The following is a 25318-nucleotide window of genomic DNA, read 5'->3' on the forward strand; positions in this document are numbered from 1 at the left end:
GATACAGGTTAAAAGGCTGAGAGGTGGGAACTGGCATTCATTTACAGAGTCAAGGCCAAGGCTGAAGATTCTTGTCCAGGCAGGAGTTTTCTCGGGGCTGGGAGTGAAGGCAGAGCTCCTAACCCAAAGATAGGGTCTGACACTGAGAAGAACAACTATGAACAGTGAGCACTAAGAGAGTAGAGTCACGAATCAAGTTTAGTGACACGGGAGAGTATTCAGGGTAAACTCAATTATTCACTCATTTGTGTGTATATTTAGTGAGCAAATGAAGCTCGCAGTACTATTCTCTGTACCAGGGATATCATTTAAAAATTTTTTTAAGTTTACTTATTTATTTTGAGAGAGAGAGAGAGAGAGAGAGAGAGAGAGAGAGAGAGAGAGAGAGAAAGAATCCCGAGAAGGCTCCATGCTGTCAGCGCTGAGCCTGATGCAGGGCTCAAACTCACCAACCGTGAGATCATGACCTGAGCCAAAACCAAGAGTCAGATGCTTAACCGGTGAGCCACCCAGGCATCCCAGGATATAATTTTTAAAAAAAGAATGAATGCCAAAGGAGAGCATGTGGTCCGATGGGAGAGAGACGATGGCAGACAATTAGAACATCACACCATCGGCCCTACACCGCGGTGGGGGAGCAGAGGTGAGGAGCTGGGCTAGGCCAGGCCAGGCCGGCTGCATACCCCTGATGCAGAAGAGCCTGGAAGGGTAACACTGCAGCCCAGTGGGAACTTCCTTTTGTGACAACAGGGCAGACCTTTGAGACTGACATGACGTCACTGCAACGTACGGAGTGCACCAAGGTCTGGGTTCCTTCTTCACATAAACCACAGAAACTTTCGGTGCTGCTCCGAGCGGAATAAATAATCCACTTACTTGAATCCTTAATCTTGTGTTGATGTTTTGCTGGTTCAATAATAACACAAAGTAAAAGCGAGTTTAATGGAGTCTGATTCCATATGCTCACAAACCCAAGGACCTGGGCCAGCCCTTGAACAGGAGCCCATAGGAAGGTATCCAATCCCAACCCGGGGTGCCAGGGCTCAGCACTCCTGAAGAAGCAAGGCTTAAGTGAAAAGCCAAAAGATGAGCAGAAGTCGGCAGGCAAGAGAAAGAAACGGCGGGGCCAAGGCTGTTTGGGAAAGCGCAAACGGGGAGTGTGAGAGCCCAGAGGAGAGAGAGAGCATAGAACATGCAAAATGCTGCAAGAAATTCCATCTGGCTTGGGAGACACGGTACTAGGTGGGGAACACTGCAGAACTATATCATGAAAAATCTTAGCAGCAAGGCAAGGTAAACAATTTGGCTTTCTTCTACAGGAAAGGGCAAGGTGCTTGGGCCTTGGGTAAGACAGTGACACTAGAAGATACGGGAGAGGCTCCAAAGCCATTGTTTCCAGCCACTGGGACGATCCAACAAATTCTAGAGCAACAACAGATAACCAGAACACCAGTTAAGAGACAACTAGGCAATAGTTAAAAGATAATTAGAGCAGCTATATCAGTTAGGGATCTCCCAAGAAACAGAAGCAGTAGTCTGTCAGTGTACGGATGGATGGATGTAGCTATCTATCTATCTATGTATCTATCTAAAGAAGCTTATTTTCAGGCATTGGCCCACACAACTGTGGGGGCTGGCCAGTCGAAAAATCTGTAGGGCAGGAGCCAGGCTAGCCATTCAGGCAAGAGTTGATGTTGCAGTCTTGAAGCAGAATTTCTTTTCTGGGAAACCTGTTTTTGCCCTTAAGGATATCAACTGAGTCAGGTCTGCCCACCTGATGGTGGGTAATCTCCTTTACCTAAAGTCAACTGATGGTAGATGTCAACCCCACGGATAAAGTACCTTCACAGAAACACCTAGATTAGCATTTGATGAAGGAGCGGGACACTAAAGCCGAGGCGAGGGGACACAGAAAAGTAACCATCTCAGTGACTCAGATCAGAGTAGGGATAGAGAACAGAGGAAAGCAGATCAGTTTGAAACACACTTGGGATGTAGAGTTGTTACACTTTTGTGGTTGCCTGGAAATGGACTGAAGGACAAGGGTCAAGGGTTTCTGACACAGGTCACCGGGAGAAGGGGCGTGGCTTCCCTGACTCAGGGAGGGCACTGGCCTTTTCATAACAAAGTGGTGACCTTTGATCGGTTCTATTCATACTAAAGCTGGCTCATTAAGGGGAAATGGAATCACGCTGCCAAGGGAGAACTGGAGGAATAAATCTAGAAGCTAGATTGTGAAAAAGCAGGGCTGAGAAGTCTCTGAAAGGAGGAGAGACATTCAAGCACCTGGCTGGCTTCAGACGCCCTTCTGCATGAGGGCAAAGCTGTGGCCTGACTGCCCCCTTCCCGGCACCTGCTTCTGCTCCGGGTCACATGACTGTCCCCTGCCTTTTTAAAATTATTAGGGTTAAAGTCAATTGCGAATTACGTAAGTGTGGAAAACACAAGTTCTAAAAATACGAAATCAACTGCTAAGATGAATGTTCAGATTTCTGAATATATTTTACCCTGCAGACCAGAAACTAAAAAAAAAAAGACAGAAAAAATCCAGGTCACTGCCCTTCATGTGCCATGCGTGAAGAGAATGTCAAGGACTCATTTATACCAAAACTTTATTGACAGAATTTATACTGACACTTGGTCAGATATTTTGAAGGGGAGAAAAAGGGAGAGTAAGAAACCTTTTTGTTTGTTTCAGATATTGTCTGGCAACATATTTAAGATCCTGAATTAATGTTCTGAACCCTGTGAAAACAGAGTTGTATCATGATAATGGGACTCAACCTTACGCATAAGTGCGCTAACATGTTATTCTGTGACGCATCTCCTGAGGAAGTGTGTTCCGTATATTAGGTTTACACCACTTTCTTTCCTAAAAAGGTCTCATTATTTCATAATTTTTAACTTACTAAGCCAAAACCTAATCGTATGATTCAGTGAAAAGTGACGCACGCGTACCACAAAGGGCTCCTTCTGGGCTAAGGATGGGAGTCTCCAGTCCTGGATTGTTAGAAGGACAGGTAAGAGGCCGGTTCAGCCCACAGCCATTTAATGAGCCTGATTCAAATGCACAAATGAGCCCTAAGTGCTCCTAGAAAGCCACCGAAGGCCAACCCACATCTCAGGCGCCCATCCAGGATGGCACTCGTGGCTCCCTGTGCAATCTACTATCTTCTGCTCTTTTGGCTTCAGCCCCAAACTCAGCTTCTGTTTCTGCCTGGCCTCTGGGAACTCTATACTTATTTTCTTGCTGTTTCTGGCTTTCCTCCACATCCTGACTTTTAATCTCTGCCCCCAGGCGTCATACAACAGATAAAATCCTCCAGTCCTACTCTGAGCTCGACAGCCCTTATTCTGGCCCAATGGGGGGCTAAATCATCTGGAGAAAGGGCAGAATGTGGAACTCTTTGCTCTGCCTGTCATCAGGCTGATTCATTTTCAGGCAACTCAGAGTCATTCCTGGTTAGACATGAGAGGATGCTACCACATTACCAAAGAGAGGGAGGCAAGCCATAGGCTGTGCCTACAAAAGTCCATCCTTTTCTATTGCAAATAATGCACAGAACGATTATAACCTAGAGAGTTGAAGCTTAGTATCTCCTGCTCTGTGTGACCTACTTTCCATCAATGAAAAGATGAAAGAACATTGAAATAGAACAAACTAAATAGGAAATGCTGGCCCTTATCAAACGGCATGGGATGATCCGCATGAAATGCATCACAAAAGCAAAACTGAGGCTTAGAAATGTTTACATGTTTCCCTAGGCAGAGGATCGGAAGTGAAACTTTCAGAGCTTTATTGCAACTCATAGACGTGCTATATTTACGACAAATGACAAAAGTTTAAACTATTTATAGTGAAATATTAATTGTAAGCTAGAAAGATGATGTTAAACTGAAAACAGTAATAGCTCTCATGTATTGAGACTTTAACATATAACAAACTCTGTATTAAATGTTTTACATATGCAATATTCATAAAAACTCCCTGAGGAAGGTATTATCTCTTACCAATCAAGAGACTGCCCAGGAGAAGTGGCTTAGCCAGAGAGTGTTAGTGATGATGTCACAAATAAATTACTCAAAGGCCTCCTGTGAAAGGTACCTTCAAGATTTTCTAATGGGGGGCGCCTGGGTGGCTCAGTGAGTTAAGGGTAGGACTCTTGGTTTCAGCTCAGGTCATGATCTCACAGTTTTTGAGTCCAAGCCCTGTATCAGGCTCTGTGCTGACAGTGTGGAGCCTGTTTGGCGTTCTGTCTCCCTCTCTCTCTGCTCCTCCCTTGCTTTCTCTCTCTCTCTCTCTCTCAAAATAGATAAAAATAAACTAAAAAAAAAAAAGATATTCCAGTGGGGACTCAGCCATTTATAGGGGAGACCAAAGTGAAAATGAAATGAAAGACTATGGAAAACAAACAGGAAAGGTCAATGATAAGATGTGTGGGGCCAACCTAAGGGTGAGCCCGGGCTTTCGAGCTCAGAAACCAGGCTGTGCTTCCCAACCCCTAGTTCCTGACCCATTTTTAGAACCATCTAGAAAGACTCTTGGTTCCTCCCAATGAAAATATGCTCTGATCATTATTTTGCACTTTATAAAATACATGATGACAGATTAGCCAGGTCTATTAAGTAATCACCCACACAAAATGGAAATTCATACTAGCGATCAGTATTTTGAAGGAGAAATTTGCAATTACCGGACAGCAGCACTGACCTAATCAGGCTGTTCAGGGAAGGCCTTCTCGAAGAAGGGATGACTGATTTGGGATCTGAAAGATGAGCACATATTCACTCAGGGAGGTCAGGGAGGCAGAAGGGAGGGCGCTCCATAAAGGCTCTATGGCTGGAGCACATAGGGTACATTTGATGAGGAAAAAGACCAACAAAAGTGGAACAATAAAGGTGTGGCGTGCAGTGAGGCTGGAGAAGTGGGTAGTGGCCCACAGCACAGGGCCTTGAGGGAGTTCGTTCAATGTTTGTTTTGAAAGCAATAAAATAAAAAAAAAAAGCCACCAGCAGATTCCAAATTGTTTGGGGCAGTGGTGGGAGTGGCAGAAGCCAGTTGTGACCATAGACCATTGTCTAATTTCCATTCAGAAGAATCCATCCGGCCATTGCACAGAGAATGGATGGGAAGGATACCAGCAAGGTGGATGAGGACCAGGGTGCAGGTCACTGCAATGGTCCACAGGAGAGGCAACTATGAGGCAAAGAGATTGCACCCAACCACAGCCAGTCCTGGAGTGCCTGCCATGCGCCAGCAAGGATTCCCACGTTCTTAGAGAGAGATTCCGAAAAGGGTGGGCTGATAGGGAGAGGAGGAAGGACGATGACACGGAAACCAAGCATGAGAATCTTCCAAGGCATAAGGAATGGTCTAAAATTTCAGAATGTTGATAAGAAGTGAGAGATCGAGCAAAATGGGAATGGAAAATGCCTTTTGGAGGAGAAAGTTTTGGTGTAAGAAGGGAAGTGAAAAAGAAAATCGGGATGCCATGCTAAAATACTGTTATTTTAGAATCAACTGGCCCATGATGAATCTATGTCTCAAACGAAAGGAATAGTTTGTATCATCAAAAACACAATGATCTAAGAATTCCAGTGATTTACAGGGTTTCTAAAGGCATTAAAGCATTCCGTTTCAGCCCCGACAGATCAGAAGAATGAAGGGCTTCAAACAGATAGTACTTCTTTTTAGCAACATGCCTGTATGTAAATTAAAATAGAGCTGTCCATGAGATTGAACTAGCTGCCCAGAGCACTGGGAAAAATTCCAGAAACCCAGAGGGCATCTGCTCTTAGTCCGTGTGATTATCAGGCTGGCATCACACTGAAAAGTATGATGGGGGTATTGATAGTTACCCCTGGTTCAGATTAATTCATGACACTAATCACACAGAGGAATTTTTTCTCCAAATCCCTGGCTCTCTTGCAAAATGAGGAAGATGCAATGGCCTATACATTTGGAATTAGAGAATCAGACATCAGTGATCACCCTTAATGAATCCAGTTAGATACAGGATAGAGGGAATGGGGTTCAGAAAAGCCCATCCACTGATCATGCACATCTTAACATGAATTAGTACATGACATTTCAGTGGAGATCTCTCAAAGAGACACTGGAGTTTTAAGGAAGGATAAAGGAGAAAACATTTGGAAACATGGAAACGTGCCATTGCACAGTGCCTCTGAATCCCCGAGGCACTGGATGGAGAAATAAGAGAGAAGCAAAAAGGGGCACCTGGGTGGCTCAGTTGGTTAAGCATCAACTTTGGTTCAGGTCATGATTTCACGGCTTGTGAGTTTAAGACCCACATCCGGCTCTGTGATGATGGCTCAGAGCCTGGGGTCTGCTCCAAATTCTGTGTCTCCCTCCTTCTCTGCCCCTCCCCCGCCAGTGCTCTGTCTGTCTCTCTCTGTCAAAAATAAATAAACATTAAAAAAAAAAAAAGAGAGAGAGAGACAGAGAAGCAAAAGAAGAAGCTTTACAAAGTATCCAAAAAAAGGGAAGTGGGGAAAACCCAGGCAGCTGAGACAAAGTGGAGACTCAATGCATTTGGAAACAGATATGAAACGTACAATGAAAGAATGCTTCACCTGCTTTGTCATCGTGCCAAAGGTTCATCCTAGCTCTACCCCAACCCTCTCAAAATGGTGCTTCATAACCTGGCAGGCATCGACAAATCCAACAGGATGTGTGATCCAGTGTTCAATATGGAATCAATACAAGTTTCAGGCTAAGGAAGAGAGTAAATGAAGACGAAATTCAACCAGCAACTCAGATGATTGAGTTTTTCTCTTATTAGCTAATGCGTGCACTAATACTTTGATGCTTATGAAAGATCAGCCCATGTATTTGAGTAGGATATAAGAACTAAACCGAGATAAAATAAAGTATAAAAGAGTATGATTATCAAAATAAATGACAGGGAGACAAGAGAAACTTGAACTCAGAGTCAAGGAGCAATGTTGAGACACTGGAGAAATGTCTATACACTGGGACATCGGTACCAGGGTTAGAACAAAGTAAGGGACGAATGAGGACACTGCGAGCAGTGTAAGCAGGGTTTGAAAGGCTAGGCAGCCTGAAAGGAGGCTTATCTGACACAGCTTCATAAAGCAATATACTTAATACTGAGTACAACTTGAGAGATAAATTTCCAAGTGAAATTTAAAAGATCAGTAAACCTCATGTGGGTCTGATGCATTTTCACGGCAAACTTTATATTCTGAAAACTAAGACAGGAAGGACTCCCTAAATGCACAAGAGCCAGTCGCTATTATTAAATACGGCAGGTGTAATGACACAGTGTGGTTTTTGTGGCTTCTCTAAATGCACGGGCATGCTGTATGGTGTGACAAATAGAAGATGATGTGACAGGATATTCACGGAGAAAAATGTTCCCGATGCAGAGGGAACGAGGAAACGGAGCTTTTTCAATCTGACAACTGACCCAAAACACCTCTCACAAAGTGCACACATCTTGTTACATTGAAAAAAAAGTAAAATGTGTGTTTCTTTGAGCTGTCATCACAGTCACCCTGTATGAATCATAAACAGCACACATTTAAGGGGACGAGGGGAACGGTGGCTCGGAAAAATGAACATGGTCTTGTATAATCAAAAGCACCCCCTACCAGAGATGATTCCTGCTTCTCTCCAAGAAATCTGTGCTACCAAACAAAATGCCTGGGACATAACAACGTTCAGTAAATGTTAACTAAATGGGGGAAAAAAAAGTGTAAGCTCTCATGAAATACTAACCAAAATCAAACCATAAGCATGCTTTTGGAGGAGTATTTCAGAAACTGGCTGGAAGCTTCGTTGGTTAAACGAAGTCTGGTTGCTCAGTTCTATGACTTCTCGAAACACATTGATGAGTTTATCCGTCTGTTTATCCACAGAATTTCTGTCCTTTCACAGAGCTAACTCATTAAATGACACTGTTTTGGTCACGTAATTGTCATGTACTAAGAAAATATTAACATTTGTGATATAAGGTATGTAAATTAACAGCGTCGCTCCAGTTTTTCCAAGGAACTTTTCTAAGGAAAAGCAGCACACTGGCTGATGTTTTATAAAACTCAATCAATCTACCGATACAACATTGCAACCTTTTCTTATAAATCCTGCACAAGAAAAGCAAAGCAGTAACTTTCAAGAAAATTTAATCTAATCAAACCGGAGTGGATAATTCCATTTTTAATAAAATTGCTACCATGTGACAGATCTCTGTAACAAAGTAATCAGGTACAAAAATACCTGTTTTACAAGTCATCTGAAAGGTATCTCATTGGCATGAGTCTTCAAAAAAACGTGGGCATTTACGTAATAGCACTGTTGTCTGCCACTGAGTTTTCAGCAAACATGTGACTGATAAGTTCAGTCACTGTGGCTGCAAACTCACAGCCATGAAACCCAGGGACGTTTAAAGAAATCCAAGGGTATTACAGGATCCAGAAGAAACCGAAAACAAAATAATAGTAAATGACACCATGAGTGTTTGTGGGGGTAAAAAGGACAGTCAAGTGAAAATCGAGCCCTGTTCCTTTGCGTACCTATTAGTTTTCCATAATTGATTATACAAATGAACACAGTTCTTTTAAGTAAGAAGACAATTCATGAAAGCTAATGCGGTAATTACCATGCAAGTTCCTAGGGAATCCAAGACTAATTATTGAAGCTCAGAGATCTTCTGCTGGGAACAAACCTGCTTACCAGAAGTTCCCAGAGCTTTGCAAAGGAGTTTTCAAGGGTCACCTAGAGGAAGTGGAGAAAGAAATGTAGGGAGCACTTCATATCATATTTAATTTAAATTTGAGGACCTTGGTATGATTCTCAAATAACCTGAGTATCCTGCTGAAGCAGATGATTATCCATCCATCAGTTTCTAAAAATATGAGGGAGAGAATGCAAAGAGTAATAATTCCTCAAACTGAAACCCAGTTTCGATTTTCCGCAAATCTATTATATGTGTTATCAGCTCCTGCTTGGGGGGGAACTGCGGTGGGTAATAGGAGACTCCACTGATTTTAAGAGCAGAAAGCAGGGGCGCCTGGGTGGCTCAGCCAGTTAAGCGTCCGACTTCAGCTCAGGTCAGGTCTTGTGGCTTTTTGAGTTCGAGGCTCGCATCAGGCTCTGTGCTGCCAGCCCCGAGGCTGGATCCTGCTTCAGATTCTGTGTCTCCCTCTCTCTCTCTGCTCCTCCCCTGCTCATGCTCTGTCTCTGTCTCTCAAAAATAAATAAATGTGCTGAAAGTTCTAGCATCAGCAACAAAAGGAAATCAAAGGCATCAAAATTGGCAAAGATGAAGTCAAGCTTTTACTTTTGGCAGATGACACGATACTATACACGAAAAACCCAATAGACTCCACCAAAAGTCTGCTAGAACTGATACATGAATTCAGCAAAGTCGCAGGATACAAAATCAATGTACAGAAATCAGTTGCATTCTTATACACTGATAATGAAGCAACAGAAAGACAAATAAAGAAACTGATCCCATTCACAACTGCACAACTGCACTAAGAATCATAAAATACCTAGGAATAAACCTAACCAAAGATGTAAAAGATCTTTATGCTGAAAACTATAGAAAGCTTATCAAGGAAATTGAAGAAGACACAAAGAAATGGGAAAACATTCCGTGTTCATGAATTGGAAGAATAAATAGTTAAAATGTCAATACTACCCAAAGCAGTCTACACATTCAATGCAATCCCAATCAAAATTGCACCGGCATTCTTCTCAAAGCTAGGACAAGCAATCCTAAAATTTGTATGGAACCACAAAAGACCCCAAATAGCCAAAGTAATATTGAAAAATAAACCAAAGCAGGAGGCATCACAGTCCCAGACTTTAGCCTCTACTACAAAGCTGTTATCATCAAGACATCATGGTATTGGCACAAAAACAGACACATAGACCAATGGAATAGAATAGAGACTCCAGAACTAGGCCCACAAACGTATGGCGAACTAATCTTTGACAAAGCAGGAAAGAATATCCAATGGAAAAAAGTCTCTTTAACAAATGGTGCTGGGAAAACTGGACAGCAACATGCAGAAGGATGAAACTAGACCAGTTTCTTACACCATTCACAAAAATAAACTCAAAATGGATGAAGTACCTGAATGTGAGACAGGAAACCATCAAAACCCTACAGGAGAAAGCAGGAAGAAACCTCTCTGACCTCAGCCACAGCAATTTCTTACTTGACACATCTCAAAGGCAAGGGAATTAAAAGCAAAAATGAACTATTGGGACCTCATGAAGAGAAAAAGCTTCTGCACTGCAAAGGAAACAATCAACAAAACTAAAAGGCAAACTACAGAATGGGAAAAGATATTTGCAAATGACATATCAGACAAAGGGCTACTATCCAAAATCTATAAAGAACTCACCAAACTCCACACCCGAAAAAAAAAAATAATCCAGAGAAGAAATAGGCAGAAGACATGAATAGACACTTCTCTAAAGAAGACATCCAGATGGCCAACAGACACATGAAAAGATGCTCAATGTCACTCCTCATCAGGGAAATATAAATCAAAACCACACTGAGATACCACCTCATGCCGGTCAGATTGGCTAAAATGAACAAATCAGAAGACTATAGATGCTGACAAGGATGTGGAGAAACGGGAACCCTCTTGCGCTGTTGGTGGGAATGCAAACTGGTGCAGCCACTCTGGAAAACAGTGCGGGGGTTCCTCAAAAATTAAAAATAGATCTACCCTATGACCCAGCAATAGCGCTGCTAGGAATTTACCCAAGGGATAAAGGAGTGCTGATGTATAGGGGCGCTTGTACCCCAATGTTTATAGCAGCACTTTCAACAATAGCCAAATTATGGAAAGAGCCTAAATGTCCATAAACTGATGAATGGATAAAGAAATTGTGGTTTATATACACAATGGAATACTACTTGGTAATGAGAAGGAATGAAATATGGCCTTTTGTAGCCACGTGGATGGAACTGGAGAGTGTGATGCTAAGTGAAATAAATCAGGAAGAGAAAGACAGATACCGTATGTTTTCACTCTTATGTGGATCCTGAGAAACTTAACAGAAGATCATGGGGGAAGTGAAGGAAAAAAAAAAATTAGAGAGGGAGGGAGGCAAACCATAAGAGACTCTTAAAAACTGAGAATAAACTGAGAGTTGATGGGGGATGGGAGGGGCAAAGTGGGTGATGGGCACTGAGGAGGGCACCTGTTGGGATGAGCACTGGGTGTTGTATGAAAACCAATTTGACAATAAATTTCGTATTAAAAAAATAATAAGTAAGTAAATAAATAAATGTTAAAACAATTTAAAAAACTTAAAAGCAGAAGGCAGACAGCTCAACATTCTTAACTTTGTGCAGTTTTATGTAAATTAAATGAGATGGCAAGAGAAAAACAGAAGGTAGGACACCTTCGACTCTTGCTTATTAAATCCCTCTTTAGGGTCAACTGGGATCTCACAGAAACGCCATTCATAACTGAAATGGAGGATGTCCAGAGGACAGGGAGGGATAAATCTGCAGTAGGGCCGTGGGGGGACTTATGGTAATCACACTTACAGGGAAGACGAAACAAGCAATAAAACCCCCAAGTCTGAAATGAGTCTGAAAAGAGTCTCTTGTAGGCAGCACATAGGTGGGTCTTTTTCTGTCTGTTCCGTCACCCTGTGCCTCTTGATTGGGGCATTTACATTCAAGGCAATTACTGAAACACAAGGTATGTGTTTATTGCCATTCTGTTACTTGTTTTATGGTTAGCTTTCTTTAGTGATAGACTTGTACTCCTTTCTCTTTATTTTTTGCATATTTGATACTCATTTTTGATTTGGGCTTACCATTTGGCTCGTGTGTAACATGTTCTGTACATAGCAGTCTGGATTAAGGTGATGGTCACTTATGTTTGAACCCACCCTTTACTCCTCTCTCCTCACATTTTAAGTATTGGGTGTTCAGATTTACATCCTTCTATCATCCCTTGACTGATTTTTACGGATACAGTTGTTCTTACTGTTTTCATGCCTCCTACTTCCCTCTTTTCCTTCCCACTCAAAGAGTCCCCTTTAATATTTCTTGTAGGGGCGCCTGGGTGGCTCAGTCGGTTGAGCGTCCGACTTCAGCTCAGGTCACGATCTCGCAGTCCGTGAGTTCGAGCCCCGCGTCGGGCTCTGGGCTGATGGCTCAGAGCCTGGAGCCTGCTTCCGATTCTGTGTCTCCCTCTCTCTCTGCCCCTCCCCCGTTCATGCTCTGTCTCTGTCTCAAAAATAAATAAAACGTTAAAAAAATTAAAAAAAAAATATTTCTTGTAGGGATCGTTAATGGTCATGAATTCCTTTAACTTTTATTTGTCTAGGAAACTCTTTATCTCTCCTTCTGTTCTGAATGACAGCATTGCTGGATGGAATATTCTTGGCTGCAGATTTTTTCCTGTCGGCACTTCGAATACATCCTGCCACTCCCTACCAGAGAAGGCCACGTTTCTTACACGAGCCAGCTTTACACTACACTGACCTTTCTTCTTCAGGAGAGTCCAATTTCGCTTAACATTTACACGAAAGAGATGTCTTCTGCATCTGGCTGTCTCAGCGTCTGCTCAAACACAGCCTGCTCACTATGGCGTTGTCTTCTCAAAAGCGATCTCCCTCTGAAATCTTTCTGCTTTGCACTAGCATGGCTATTATCCCAATCAAACGGTCTCAACATTTCACATTTGTCTTCAATTGTCTTTTGCTTCCTCGATTTGAAACCCAGGAATCAATAAGCAAGCAAGTCCTGCCAATTTTTCTGTCCTGTCTACTGCACCCATTTACTGGGTTCCCTCTTTGCGATGGGCACTGGGGACACAAAAGCTAAATAAGGCACACCACGCTGCCTAAGAGACCGCTGTCGAGCATCCCTTCCTTGATAGTTTTCTATCCACTGATGTTCTAGATGTGCATCATCCTACAGCCAGCCCCTGACAATGGTATGGCTTTCTTCCTTCAGTCTATTCGCTCGCTCCTGAGACTCCAATTCACATGACATTTTTCTGAGCAGATTCTTTCCTTAAAATAATAAATTCAGCGTGTGATACCCTTACTAAGGATACCTCCACGGGGTTCTGGGGTGTCTACAGGAAGTGTGTGGGCTCTACTCAGATCATCAGAGCTGTGTGTGTTTACCTGCATGTTTCCCTTTATCCCAAGTACCCTTTAGTTTTGATTTCTTTTAATGTGTATTTATTTTTGAAGGTGGGGAGGGGCAGAGAGGGGGGGGACAGAGGATCCGAAGCACTGACAGCAGCAAGCTCACTATGGGGCTTGAACTCACAAACTGTGAGACCATGACCTGAGCTGAAGTCGGATGTTTAACCCACTGAGCCACCCAGGCGTCCCTCCCAAGTACCCCTTTAGTACAATTCTCTGCTCCAGTGAAGCTGGTCCTGAAACTGACTGATGTTTACTCCTGGTCTCAGGACCCCTCCCCTTTCTATTCATCCTCCAAGTCATGGCTCAAGTCCTGTCTCTTTCTGCAAATGTTTCAAGAAATTATATACACACCGACTGTGCATGGATATATTACGGAATTTGTATAAATCACTCATTTAGATGCTGATCATAAGTATTCCTAGTTTTTTTATCTTCCCAAACTGACCACAATTTCTTGTGTTTTTCTTGTGTACTTTCATGTGTCCATTCATCTGAAATGTGTTTATTGAGGTCCTACTTTGTGCCCTGCACTGAACCAGGCTGAGGGGGTCTACTGAGCTTTAAATAGCAAACCCTAAACAGATATTGGTTGATTAGCAAAATGCATCCCTCCTGCTAGTAAGTGGCATATTTATTTAAGGAAAATAACACTTAGGCATGCCTGGGTGGCTCAGTCAGTTAAGCGTCGACTCTTCATTTTTGCTCAGGTCATGATCTCATGGTTTGTGAGTTTGAGCCCCATGTCGGGCTCCGTGCTGGCAGTGCGGAGCCTGTTTGAGATTCTCTATTTTTTTCTCTTTGCCCCTCCCTGGCTCGTTCTCTCTCTCTCTTTCTCTTCCTTTCCCAAAAATAAAATAAACCTTAAAAAAAAGAAAAAGAAAAGGAAAATAACTCTTAAAAACCATCTTATTTTTAGACTACGTGGCCAGAGAAGTCCCATGATTTCCCAACAGCCCCTTCGTGTCAACAGTTGGGAGTTTCAACAATCAGGCTGGAGGTGAATTTAGAATATATTCATTTGCTCATATTCATCATAATTGAATGCACCTTTTAGAATCCCTTTTAAAATTACGGTATCACCTTTCTAAGGGTCACATTTCACTTTTTTTCAATTTGGTGTAAAATGCTCACGTAAAGCAAATGGGCAATTGTCCATCGTTAATAAAAGGAGGTGTTTCTACACTACCGGTTTGACAAATAAGCCCGAAACTCCCCAGATTTGGCCAGCTGTATTAGCAAAACTTTCGGAAAGTGGGCAGTTTATTATTACTTAATTGCACAGACTTCTGTTGAGGGTGTGCATAATTTAGTTTATAAATATGCCCATAAAAAGAACATTACAATATGATAAATATTCAAGCAGATAAATAAATGTCACTGCGACTCTTCTCTCCCATGACAACAGACAGTAAGTGTTACAGTCCCAGCTGTTTACGTAAATTGGTCCTGGAGGGATAGACGGGCCGTGGGGAGTCATCACGGTTACTGATGTGCTTTTTATACGAAGACGGTACTAAGGGGAAAATGGTCATTCTGTCTGCATTTCCTCTATTTCCACAGCTTCTACTGGCATCATTTGCAGCAGTGACTCTCAAGCGGCTTTGGATTGGAAGACTCTTGATTTTTAGCATAAAAAAAAAAAAAAAAGAAAAAGCAAGAAAAAAGGAAAAAAAAAAGAAAAAAAAACCTTTGAAGAGAATTACTTTTTTAATTGGGCTCGATGTGTGAAAATTTGCACAGATTATTTAAGGCCCAGAATGAGGCTACCTTCTTCTAGAGAGGACTTGCTTTGGTTTCTATCAGACATCTGGGCTTAGGGTAGATCCAAATCCAATCGAGGGCGGAAATGATTCAAATCTGGGCTTCGCTCCTTTAGAGGATTGGTCTTTTCTATGGATTGTCGGAAGCTCGGCCCAGCTTCTCTGCCGGTCAGCCATGCTCTCGCTTTTGCATTCAGCAAGTTTCTTGTGAGGAAAAGTGGCCTCAAACGCAGGGCTCACCTCCCTTGGCTTCCTTCTTCTTCTGGATTTTAGTTCTGACAATTCTCCCTGCCTTGGTAGCTCACCAGTGCCCTCAAACAGCGCGCTTTGTTTAGTATACTTTGTTTTCCTTGCATTATGCGTGGGAGGTTCAAGCGAAGGCAACGTCACAGCTGGAAGGTGAAGTTCCTCTCCCCCCTGCTTTGTGACCGGTGTCACTTCTCATCAGTCTCTCCAGCTGACCATTTTGGACTAATCTTTAATACCTCAATACCTCAATATCTCCCTCTTCCTTTTTTGTCTCTTCTGCACAGGTAGAAAAGTCTCTCTAAACCAGACTCTTCTGCCACTCATTAACCCTGTGATCATTTAAGTTACAACTGTCCAGGTTAACTTTCTATCTGGTCTCCTGGTCACGGGAATCTCTCAAGTCTAGTCTTGAGTAAGACTGTGTCCTAGTCCGTTTCAGCTGCCATAGCAGACCAGTACCTGCTGGATGTGTTATAAACAACAGAAGTGTATTTTCAGAGTTCTGCAGGCTGGGAAATCCAAGGTCAAGGTGCCAGCAGATTGAGAGCCCACTTTCTGGTTCTTAGATGGCCATCTTCTTGCCGTGTCCACACATAGTGGAAGGGGCATAAGGGCAGGCTGAGACCTCTTATAAGGTCATTAGTCCCATTCATGAGGGCTCAACCCTCAGAACCTAATCATATCCCAAAGGCTCTACTTCCAAATACCATCACGTGGGGAATTAGGCTTTCAATTTATGACTTTTGAGGGGACACGTTCATTCTATATCAGACTATGTAGCATAAAATATCCTGGAAACTAAATACAGAAGAATCCCTTTATCTAGCCCCTCGCCCTGAAATGTCAGTTAGGAAAGATGCTTAATGGTATCCTACAGGAAGTCAATGACATCCAGGAGTCTACCCAACAGAGGGAAAATATTCACTCACTCTGAGCTCTAACACAATCAGGAAGTTACTCTTTCATGCAGTGGAGCTGGCCACAACCCCTCTCAGACTGGCAGCAGAATAAAAGGCAGTTGGTCCAATGACCTGGGCATAAAGTGACTGAAGGTGGGACAGGCTGAACCACAGGGCTGTGTAAGTAAAGAGAGCTGCCTTCCCACAGAAAGCAAGCCAAGGAGCAGAAACTTCTTAAGAGAATCTCCGGGGAGGGGCACCTGGGTGGCTTAGTCAGTTAAGTGTCTGACTTGGGCTCAGGTCATGATCTCATGGTTCGTGGGTTTGAGCCCCACATTGGGCTCTGTGCTGACAGCTCGGAGCCTGGATCCTGCTTCAGATTCTGTGTCTCCCTCTCTCTCTGCCTGCCCTTCTCCTGCACACACACACACACACACACACACACACACTCTCCCTCTCTCAAAAATAAATAAAAATAAAAAAAAAAAACCACAAAAAACAAAAAAACCCAAAAAACCCAACTTTTAAATAAAAGAGTATCTCCAGGGAAAATAATCTCTTTAAGAAGGTCTTCAAAAGACTCGAGGCTTCAAGTCTGAAAATATGAACCAGTGAAGATAAAAACATATTTCTGGATTGTAACATGACAAAATAACTTGGCACCAAAGAAAACCTGTGTTGCATGCACAGCAAAGAATCAGAATGCGGGCAAAGAAGGGCAGAGCAAGGAGGACCAGGCCAGCCCAGAGACAACTGGCCGGGGTGGGCCGTATGACTGGGAGTAAAGGGTCCCATGTAAGGATCATGCGCCCCCAGCAGCACAGTGGTTTGACCCCATTTATTTCTGTGTTAAGTGGCTCCAAGTTATCCATGGGCAGGAGAGCTCTATAATCACCCACCGATAACCTGGTCTTGTCAGTTTGAGTTCCTCTCTCGGTTATTAGCTAGAGCAACTCACACTCCTGAATGTTGCTCGTGTTAAAAAGCTAACAAGGACGGGGCGCCTGGGTGGCTCAGTCAGTTGGGTGTCTGACTTCGGCTCAGGTCATAATCTCACAGTTCATGAGTTCAAACCCCGCGTCAGGCTCTATGCTGACAGCTCGGAGTGTGGAGCCTGCTTCGGATTCTGTGTGTGTCTCTCTCTCTGACCCACCCCTGCTTGCTCTCTGTCTCTCAAAACTGAATAAATATTAAATTTAAAAAAAAAGCTAACAAGGAAACTGGAGGGGAAAACACAGAAAGGAGTGCAGTTTTTGTTCTGAAGCAATGGCACCTTGGAAGACATTTTCCCTCTACGTTTTCTTTTTTCTTTTCTTTTTTTTTAACGTTTATTTATTTTTGAGACAGGGAGAGACAGAGCATGAATGGGGGAGGGTCAGAGAGAGAGGGAGACACAGAATCTGAAACAGGCTCCAGCTTCTGAGCTGTCAGCACCGAGCCTGATGCGGGGCTTGAACTCACGGACCGTGAGATCATGACCTGAGCCGAAGTCGGACGCTTAACCTACTGAGCCACCCAGGCGCCCCCCCGCCCACGTTTTCCAAACATTCACTAATGCTATCCTGTTATATATGTGGTTATATGAATCAGATACACAAAATAAATACATACCAACGCAAATGCTCTAAAAAAAAAGCCATGTCTTCTAAAATATCATAAAGAGTCCAACAAAATTTTCTTTCTGAATTCAGGATTTTTGTGATTAATTAATTCCAATAAAAGAATTAAAATTTCTAAATAGGGAGACGGGGGCAGAGTGCCACGTGCCTCGGGGCGGGGTGGGGGGGTCTTAGAATTAAATCAATCTGGTGGTCAGCTGGCCCTTTCTACTCTTCTTTCTAACAACATGTTATTTCCCTCACAAAGCCAATATACAAGACATTTTTTAATCTCATAATATTGATGAAGAAATGTCTTACCTAAAATTCTCGTATTCTTCTTCTTGTCGTCTCCAGGGGCAGCTCTGTATATTTCTGATAATCGGAAGATAGTCACTCTCTAAACACCTAAAAGTCAAATTGGTGAAATTAGAAAACAGAGATCTCACATATTGCTAAACAAATGTATTAACTGTCCCAAAGGATATTATTATAATCTACTCACTTTAGCTCTCTAAATATTTTCTGAAATAAGGTAATGTAGAAATAACTAAATATCATACCCATTTCCAAAAACCTAGGAACACAAATTTAGAAAGAATTATTATGTTGATGTAGGAATGTGTAATTTGCACGTAAGTCTAGAATTACAAATAAACCATGACTGCACCCCAACTCACACTCATATTTTATAGCCATTTCATTTTGCTGTAACTCACTGACAAGTATATCTTATAGATGTTTCCCATAAATACATGGTTTATCCTTTTTTTATACTCTAAGTTGACCGATATACCTTGGGATATATAGACAAAATTTTCTTAAAATAATTATCTTAAATTTTAACTTTGGATAGTAAAAAAACAGATGAAACTAAGTTAAGAGAGATGTATATTAGCAGAAAATATCTATAGGCTCAGCGGTACAGTTTTGCAGGATTCCAGTCCTCAGTAAATCTCCCTCTATCCAAAATTCCATTATTAAGTATTAATTCCTTTAATCCTAGAATAGCCTATTTAGTCTTTAAGGGTTATCATTTAAAATGCAAGTACCCCTTTGAGTGAAAAAAAAAAACCCTTAAAGTTCTTTCAATGAATATCTTAGTCATTATTTCCCTGCTACTTGAGATCAAGGCTCTGCAGTAAGGAGACAGAGTGTGTGTGATAGGTGGGTGGAGAATGGACAGGGCTATGGAAAATCCTGTCAGAAATCACTCCCCCATCCCCATCCAGCAAAATGCAGACCCCCTAAAGCTTAGCTCTGAAAGAGGTATTTGTTACAGGTGGAGAAGGTCATCAACCTTCTGACAACTCCTCTCCCCTTGAACGTTACCTATCTTATGGGTATCTCTCTCTTCAAAATAAATCAAAAATAGGGGCACCTGGGTGGCTCAGTCAGTTGAGCGTCCGGCTTCGGCTCAGGTCATGGTATCGCAGTCTGTGAGTTTGAGCCCCACGTCGGGCTCTGTGCTGACAGCTCAGAGCCTGGAGCCTGCTTAGGATTCTGTGTCCCCCTCTCTCTCTGCCCCTCCCCCACTCATGCTCTGTCTCTCTCTGTCTCAGAAATAAACATTAAGAAAAATTTTTAAAAAATCAAAAATATTTTCCCTTGACTGCCATTGGCCCAGCTAAGAAAATCTGAAAATCTTGAAAAACTGTTATATACTAAAGGAGAAGCAAACCAAAAAGCTACCACAGGAGAAGTTAAAAATAGTTTTACTTGCATAGAGGTTTCCAACTGTAACAGATTTTTTTTTAATGTTTTTTATTCATTTTTGAGACAGGGAGAGACAGATCATGAGCAGGGGAGGGGCAGAGAGAGAGATAGGAGACACAGAGTCCAAAGCAGGCTCCAGGCTCTGAGCTGTCAGCACAGAGCCCGATGTGGGACCCGAACCTACAAACCGTGAGATCATGACCTGAGCCGAAGTCGGACACTCAACCAACTGAGCCACCCAGGCACCCCTAACCTTAACAGATTTACTCACTCCCATGGGTCCTGAGATGTTTCCTAGTACACCAGTGGCTTGAGAGATCTATACACTCAAAGCTTTGTCTAAATGTGACACTTCCTAGGCTGGAGTGAATATTACCTGTCTCCACATGACAGAAGACATCCAGAGTTTCTATAAGACAGTGTTAAGCTGAAAGAAAAGAAAAGAAAAGAAAAGAAAAGAAAAGAAAAGAAAAGAAAAGAAAAGAAAAGAAAAGAAAAGAAAGAAAAGAAATAAAGAAGAAAGAGAGAAAGAAAAGAAAGAAGAGAGAAAGAAAGAAAAGAAAGAGAGAAAGAAAGAAGGAGAAAGAAAGAAAGAAAGAAAGAAAGAAAGAAAGAAAGAAAAGAAAAGAAAAAAAAGAAAGACAGACACATTCATTAGTCTACCCAAGGCTCTCTCAATTTCTGGCTCTTCAACAGAGACATGAGACTGTAAGTATTCCCTCCTGTCCGGAGGGGCTTGTCTACCACCAAGGCATGGCTTTTAGTTATTCGAATATATTCAAAACAGGCCAGCGATCAGGGTCTATCAGGCAAAGTCATAAAAGAATTGAAGTCTCACAAAGCTCTATGAGAGAGAAAACAAAAAGGAAGGAGCCAAACACAATCTTCTAATTAAATCAGTGAGAATCGCAAGTGTATTTTAAGTCATCAAGATCACACATAACACAAAAAGTACACTAGGTATGAAATTACTATCCTGCCAGAAAAACTAAATGCATTAGAGTTTCAATGCCATTTATTAGATGAAAAAAATTAAATTTCTCATGATGTATGGCAGATATAGTAAGATTAGTGAGCCTGAAGACGGAGCCATAGAAACTACTGAAAATGAAATATAATAGAAAATAAAAGATTGAAAAAGTTACAGAGAATCATTCAGCCGTGAGACAACTTTGAGTTGGTCTAATGTATGGGAAATTATGATCTTAGAGAGAAACGGGGTGCCTGGGTTGCTCAGTCGGTGGGGCGTCCGACTTCGGCTCAGGTCACAATCTCATAGTTGGTGGGTTCAACTCTCATGTTGGGCTCTGTGCTGACAGCTCAGAGCCTGGAGCCTGCTTCGGATACTATGTCTCCCTCTCTCCCTGCCCCTCCCCTGCTCATGCTCTGTCTCTGTCTTTCAGAAATAAATAAAAATGTTTAAAAGAATTTTAAAAAGAGAGAGAAAAGACCAGTAACTTTTTGAAAAAATTACGGTGGCAAATTTTTCAAATGGGAACTATAAACTCACAGATCCAAGAAGCTCAGAAAACTGAAAGCACAAGAAATGTAAAATAATAATAATAATAATAATAATAATAATACCACAATACTAAAATTTCTTTAAAGCGGTGATAAAGAAAAAAAAATCTTAAAAGTAGTTAGAGAAAAGAAACACATGTATAGAAACAAAATAAGATTACAATAGACTTGTCAGAAACAACGCAAATCAGAAGGCATGGAACAGTATCATTAAACTGAAGAACATGATTTAGGGTGACTCTCAACCAAGAATTCTATAGTCAGCAAATATTTCAAAAAATGAGGGCAAATATAGGGACTTTCTCAGACATTCAAAGTCTGAAGGACTTCATACCAGCAAACCCACAGTACCAGGAATTCTAGGGTCCTGCAGGCGGAAGGAAAAGGAAACCAGAGTCAATCTGGATTGGTACAAAGTGACAAAGAGCGCTAGGAATGGTAAATACGTAAATATATACAAAAAACTTTCTCTTATTTTTCTAGGCCTCTTTAATAAATAATTGACTGTTTAGAGTCAATATAATAATAATTTATAGGGGAGTTCATAACATAGGGAGAAATCAACGCCTGACGACAGAGGCCAGAAAGGGGGTTGACATAAATCACTTGAAAGGAGACTGTGATGAGAAAAAGATGTACACAGTTGACCTTTAAACAACCTGTGTGCAGTTGAAAATCCACATAGGACGTTTGACTCTGCAAACATTTAACTACCAATAGTCTGCTGTTGATCAGGACTAACATAAACAGCCAAATTAACACATATATTTTGTATGTTCATTTGTATGTCTTATCAATTACTTACAATAAGGTAAGACTAGAGACCAACAGCTAATATCATCCTCAATGGGGATAAACAGAGCTGTACCCCTAAGGTCAGGAACATGATAGGGATGTCCCCTGTCACCACAGTTGTTCAATAAAGTACTGGGAAGTCCTAGCCTCAGCAATCAGACAACAAAAACAAATAAAAGGTACCCAAATGGGCAAAGAAGTCACACTATCACTCTTCACAGATGACATGATACTCTGTGGAAAACCTAAAAGACTCCACCAAAAAACTGCTAGAACTGATACATGAATTTAGTAACATCACAGTATATAAAAATCAACGTACAGAAATCAGTTGCATTTGTATACATTGATTGAAACAGCAGAAAGGGTAATCAAGGAACCGATCCCATTGACAACTGCACTGAAAATCATTCAACAGCTACGAATAAACCTAACCAAAGAGGTGAAAGATCTGGACCCTAAAAACTATAGAAAGCTTATGAAAGAATTGAAGAAGACACAAAGAAATGGAAAAACATTCCAGGCTCGTGGACAGAAAGAACAAATATTGTTACAATGTCGATATTACCCAAAGCAATCCACACATTCAATGCATTCCCTATCAAAATAATACCAGCATTCCTCACAGAGCTAGAACAAACAATTCTAAAATTTGTATGGAACCAGAAAAGACCCTGAATTGCCAAAGCCCTATTGAGAAAGAATACCAAGGCCAGAGACATCAGAATTCTAGACTTCAAGCTGTATTACAAAGCTGTAATCATCAAGACAGTATGGTATTGGCACAAAAACAGCCACATTGATCAGTGGAATGGAATACAGAACCCAGAAATGGACCCACAAATGTATGGCCAACGAATCTTCAACAAAGCAGGAAAAAAATATCCAATGGAAAAAAGACAGTCTCTTCAGCAAGTGGTGCTGGGAAAATTGGACAGTGACATGCAGAAGAATGAACTTGGGCCACTTTCTTACAGCATATACAGAATTAAACTCAAAATGGATGAAAGACCAAAACCCAAGGCAGGAAGCCATCAAAATTCTAGAGGAGAAAACAGGCAACAACCTCTTTGACCTCAGCCACAGCAACTTCTTATTTCACATGTCTCAGGAGGTGAGGGAAACAAAAGCAAAAGTGAACTATTGGGACCTCATAAAGGTAAAGGCTTTTGCACAGCAAAGGAAACAATCTGCAAAACTAAAAGGCAGTCTATGGAATGGGAGAAGATATTTGCAAATGACATATCAGATAAAGGGTTAGTATCCAAAATCTATAAAGAAATTATCAAACTCAACACCCAAAAAACAAATAATCCAGTGAAAAAATGGGCAGAAGACATGAATAGACACTTTTTCAAAAGAGACATCCAAAGGGCCAACAGGCACATGAAAATATGCTCAACATCACTTGTCATCAAGGAAATACAAATTAAAAACCATGATGAAATACCACCTCACACCTGTCAGAATGGCAAACATTAACAACTCAGGAAGCAACAGACGTTGGCAAGAATGTGGAGAAAGGGAATGCACTGTTGGCGGGAATGCAAACTGGTACAGCCACTCTGGAGAACAATATGGAAGTTACTCAAAAAATTAAAAATAGACCCAGCAATTGTACTACTATTTATACAAATAATGCAAAAATGCTGATTGGAAGGGGCACATGCACCCCAATGTTTACAGCACCACTATCAACAACCATATTCCAAATTATGGAAAGAGCCCAAATGCCCATCGACTGATGAATGGATAAAGAAGATGTGGTATGTTTATACACACACACACACACACACACACACAATGGAATATTACTCAGTGATCAAAAAGAATGAAATCTTGCCGTTTGCAACAACGTGGATGGAACTAGAGTGGATTATGCTAAGTGAAATAAGCCAGTCAGAGAAAGGCAAGTACCATATGACCTCACTCATATGCGGAATGTATGAAACAAAACAGATGAACATGGGGGAAAGGAATGAGAATGAGATAAAAATGAGAGGCAGGCAAACTGTGAGAGACTCTTAAATACAGAGAACAAACTGAGGGTTGCAGGAAGGGTGTCGGGGGGCGGGGGATGGGCTACATGGATGATGGCCATTAAGGAGGGCACTTGTTGGGATGAGCACTGGGTGTTATATGTAATGATGAATCACTAAATTCTACTCCTGAAACCATTATGACACTATATGTTAACTACCTTGGATTTAAGTAAAATTTTCAAAAAATATAAAAAAAAATAAAAAATATTTAAAAAACTAAGAAAGAAAGAAGCAGGAACCAATCACATATTATTTACAAAATAATCATTTCATATACGTAAACAAATTAAAAGTAAAAAGGTAAGAAAAAATACAACAGTAGTACTAATTTAAACAAAGCTGGAGTGGGTATATTCATATCAGACAAAGTCGTTTCCTGAGCAAGACACACATCCATGAAAGAAACAAGATAAGAGCAGGAACTGATAAAAGAGAAAGAATGAAATCAAAAGCTGTTTCGTTTCAAGAATAAAATTGACAAACGTACTGTCGCATCGCTCGGGTAAAAAAGATACAAATCACCACCATGAGACCAATGGCAGAGGCTGCAGGACTGACAGTCCTGCAGACATAAAAGCAGAATAACAACTTTATGCCAAAAAATTTGACAACTTAGATACAATGGACATATTTGTTGAAAGACACAAACTACAAAGGCTCTCTCAAGAAGAAAGAGAGGTCAGAATCAGAGGGAGATATGAGTAACCACAGGAAAATGTTCAGAGAGAGGCAACGTTGCCAGCTTTGAAGGTGGAGTTAAAATATAGAAGAGATCTGGTTCAAGACGGTGACGTAGAAAGATCCTGAACCCACCTCCTCCCACAGACGCAGAGTCTACAGCTATATATACAACCGTTTCCTCTCATAAAAACAAAACAAAACCAAAAAACCCTAAAAAACTAAACGCTAGCTGAGCAACAGCTACACATTGAGCCGAGGAGAGGGAAACCACACCAAGGTAGGTAGGAAAGGCTGGGACACAGCATTACCATGAACCCCACCACTGCCAGTGCAGTGACCCACAGCTAGGAGGGAACTCGAAACCCAGAGTTTCTCCCTGAGGAGTGAAGGGTTTGAATCCCACAGCGTGCATTTCAATTTTCAAGACATACAGTTGAAAGATGAGCCCCCAAACATCTCACTTGGAAATACAGTGAGTGAGGCTCACGTCCCAAGACCCACAAAATTGAAGCAGTCTGAGAACCTTCTAATAAGTGCTTGTGGGCTTGGACTCCGTCTGCCACCGCCCCAGGACCCAGCGCCACGGCAGCTGACTGCCCTGGACTTGAAGTAAAGGAGTCTCACTTGTTCTATGAAAGCACTGGGCTATGGGGGCAGGCATCTACTTTAACACTCTAGGAGCCTCAAGGACCATTCTCCAGGGATGGAGACTGACGGATGCCACCTTCATGCTCCCCTTGTGTCTCTAGAACAGCAGAATATCCCAGGAGCTTCCACACATCCGGTGCCCTGATTTCTGCAGCTGCCACCTTCACTGCCTGCCTCGAAAGGCCAGGGGAACTTGCAATCCTGGTTCCACGGGACTGCA

The 25318-nt window shown here is 41.8% G+C and overlaps 1 protein-coding gene across 1 annotated transcript in view; it reads right to left on the reverse strand.

The window, feature by feature from the left end:
* The window catches only part of ST8SIA6 (ST8 alpha-N-acetyl-neuraminide alpha-2,8-sialyltransferase 6), an 87162-nt gene that overhangs the window by 26317 nt on the left and 35527 nt on the right, over window positions 1-25318 (reverse strand). The window contains exon 2 of the mRNA XM_043561914.1: window positions 18017-18103. The gene's annotated coding sequence lies outside the window, so the exon portion shown is untranslated. The remainder of the gene's footprint in view (window positions 1-18016; window positions 18104-25318) is intronic.

This window comes from Prionailurus bengalensis, chromosome B4, assembly GCF_016509475.1.
Source record: "Prionailurus bengalensis isolate Pbe53 chromosome B4, Fcat_Pben_1.1_paternal_pri, whole genome shotgun sequence".
Lineage (NCBI taxonomy): Eukaryota > Metazoa > Chordata > Mammalia > Carnivora > Felidae > Prionailurus > Prionailurus bengalensis.